The sequence below is a fragment of the Cebus imitator genome, unplaced genomic scaffold, assembly GCF_001604975.1.
Source record: "Cebus imitator isolate Cc_AM_T3 unplaced genomic scaffold, Cebus_imitator-1.0 Scaffold1045, whole genome shotgun sequence".
Taxonomy (NCBI): Eukaryota; Metazoa; Chordata; class Mammalia; order Primates; family Cebidae; genus Cebus; species Cebus imitator.
Window position 1 is genome coordinate 5,284 of NW_016108360.1, and position 3,381 is coordinate 8,664.

The window sequence follows — 3,381 nt, forward strand, 5'->3', positions numbered from 1 at the left end:
CTGCCACCCCAAGGCCTCCTCCGGGTCAGGCCAGGGCCGGCCATGCTGGTGGAAACACGGCTTCTACAAAGACCCTGTGTGCAGAGCCTGGCCTGGGGCCCTGAGGGGCTGAGAGACTGGGGATGGGGAGTGGGAGGGGTCTGCCCCAGGGGTGCCCTGTGGTGCCTGGCGGTCAGGCGAGTCTGAGATGGATGCCGGGTCCTGCCTTTCAAGCGATGTGGAGCGGAGCTGCCCCTCGGTCCTAACGCGCAGCTGTCTCTGGAGATCGGGCTGTGCGTGAACATGCGGAGTCTGCCGTGGTACGTCCTGGTGAACCCCAACTCCTTCTTCTCATGCTGCTACAGCCTCTGCGCTGACAGCGAGCAGCAGGAGTTCCTGGGTGAGTGACGCGGCCCCGGGCCCCAGCCAGCACCCCAGCTCAGCACCTCTGGTCCCCTGGCAAGGGCTCATCTGGAAACTTTCATGGGCAACCTCGGAAGGGGGAGGGGCACTGCGTCTGTGGAGCAGGTGTTGGTCAGGGTGGGCGGGGGAGGCCCTGCTGGCTTGTGCCAGCTCAGAGTGATGCTCATCTTGGCCGGGCTGGGCATGGTCACCTTGCTGCTCAACACCTGGCCTGCAGGCCCCATGCAATGCATGCTCTGGCTTCTGAGACACAGCAATGCATGGGACGGGGCAGAGGGCCCAGTGCTGTCAGCAGAGAGGCTTCTGGGAAGATCCTCCTGGCACCGAGACAGATTGATAGTGCCAGGTCTGAGGACAGAGGACAGAGGCCATGGTCATGGCAGTGCAGGGGCCAGGGGTGCAGGGGTGGGAGAAGGGCAGTCACCAAATGTGTGGCCCTGCCTCTGGGCCTGGGGACAGTGAGTGAGCCGCTGGGGTGAGGCGAGCTCCATGGTTGGAGGCCAAGGGGTGCAGCTGGACAGCTGCAGTCACAGAGGTGCTGGGGGGAGAAGGACAGGCAGCATGGGCTGTGGGAGCAGGCCTGGCCTCCACCAGCTGTGAGGGCAGGAAGTGGGGTGGGTGCTGGAGCCTCCGAGGCCCTGGTCCCAACTCCAGTCCCCAGCCCAGGCTCAGGTGCAGGGTGAGGCCATGCTGTCCTTCAGTTCCAGCTTGAGCAGAGGATGAGGCTGTGCTGTCCTTCCAGATGACTTCCGGCGTACCATGGCATCCAGCATCCTCAAGTGGGTGGTCAGTCACCAGAGTTTCGGCAGCAGCAAGCCCACGGCCCAGGCGGAGGAGGCCGAGAGCAGTGAGCTGAGCAGCAGGACAGGTGTGTGGGGCATGGGGCTGGGGCCGGGCAGTGCCGGGCATCCAGAGCTGGGGGCCTCCACGGGGGCCCTCCTTCCTCCTGGGCATGGTCAGTCTCGAGGGTCTGAGCAGCCGGGACCAGATGCAGCCATGCCTCAGACTCTCTCGATTCTCACAGCAAACAGGTTTCCTGATCTAACCGTGGAGCTAAACGCCAAAGTCGCCTGGTGTGTGAAGCACCTGGCAGTTAACACAGCCCTGGGACATCCGAGTCCCACGCTCACCACCACAGTTCCGTGCCATGGACGTGGTTCCAACCTGTGGTCGTGCCCCATGGCCACCCTGATGCCACAGCCCGAGTCTCCCCAGAAAGGCCCTGTGGGAGAGAATACAGGAAGAGGTGCCCCAGGCAGTGCAGGGACGTGAGCCAGCCATCGTGGTTTTGGACAAAATCCAAATCTTTCTTGTGACTTTAATAAAATGTGATTTCTAGAGCAGTTTTAGGTTCACAACACCGCCAAGCAGAGGCCCAGGATTTGCCATGCGCCTCCCCCACTGTCGACACCCCTCCAGAGCCGTGCATTCACTGCAACTGCTGACAGACGAACATGAGTGCATTAGACTGTTAGTGTGTATTTGTGCCAATCAGACGGCTGCAGGGCTCCACTGAGGGAAAAGCTCTTCTAGGTAAACATGGAAGAAACAAATCCCGATTGCTGAATGCTGGGGCAGTGGCCTCGTCTGTGCTGAGTGGGAACTTTGCCCAGCTGGCTGCCTGTGACTGGCTGTGCTCAGGTTTCGCTTTCAATTCTGAGTTAGGTTTTGGCTTGCTTATGTTGGACACGAGGCCACTTGGGCCACCTCAGTCCAATGGCCTCCTAATTAATGATTCTGTTTTTCTTTTGAGATGAAGTCTCACTCTGTCACCCAGGTGGTGTAAAATGGTGTGATCTTGGCTCACTGCAACCTCCACCTCCCTGGTTCAAGTGATTCTCCTGCCTCAGCCTCCTGAGTAGCTGGGATTACAGGCACATGACACCACACCTGGCTAATTTTTTGTATTTTTAGTAGAGATGGGGTTTCACCATGTTGGCCAGGCTGATCTCGAACTCCTGACCTCAAGTGATCCACCCACGTTGGCCGCCCACAGTGCTGGGATTACAGGCTTGAGCCACTGCACCCAGCTTAATTAATAATTTTAACACAGTTGATGAACTTACATTGACACATCATGGTAACCCAAATTGTTTTACACATTCTGCAGGTTTGGACAAATGTATGATGACATGTATCCACCATTCCAGTATCAGGCAGAGAAGATCCCCAGCCCCAAAATGCTCTGTGATCTGTCTCCTCATTCCCCCACCCCTACCCCAAGCTCCTAGCTACCACTGATGTTTTTCTGTCTCCATGGTTTTGCCTTTTCTAGAATGCCATTTGGATAGAACCACATAGCATGGAGCCTTTTCAGATGGGCATTTAGGTTTCTTCCAAGCCTTTTCACGGCTTGATAGCGCATTTTTTTTTTTTTAGTGCTGAGTAATATTCCACTCTCTGGATCCACCACTGTTTATTTATCTCTTCATCTACTGAAAGACATCTTGGTCACTTCCAGGTTTTGACAATCATGAATAATGTTTCTGTGAACATCTGTGTGCAGGTCTTTGTGGGGCCACAAATTTTGACCTCCTTTGGGCAGATACTAAGGAGTGTACTTACTGGGTGGTGAGGCAAGAGTATGTTTAGTTTTCTAAGAAACTGCCAGACTGTCTTCCAAAGTAGCTGCACCATTTTGCATTTCCACCAGCAATGAGGAAGAGTTCCTGTCCACATCCTCACCAGCATTTGATGTTCTCAGTGTTCCGTCTGTTCCATTCTCCTGGGTCTGTCGTAGTGCCTCATTATTGTTGTGATTTGTGATTCCACAGTGGCATTTGATGTTGAGCATGTGTTCATATGCTTGTTTTCCATCTGTATAGACTTTTTTGGTGAGGGGTGACCGTTCAGAGTCACATTTGTAAATTATGTTTTCTGGCTGGGTGTGGCGGTTCACACCTGTAATCTCAGCACTTTGGGGGGCCGAGGTCAGGAATTTGAGACCAACTAGGCTAACATGGTGAAACTCCATCTCTA

At 55.1% G+C, this 3,381-nt stretch overlaps 1 pseudogene; it reads left to right on the forward strand.

The window, feature by feature from the left end:
* The window catches only part of LOC108298690, a 21,253-nt pseudogene that overhangs the window by 5,270 nt on the left and 12,602 nt on the right, over nucleotides 1-3,381 (forward strand).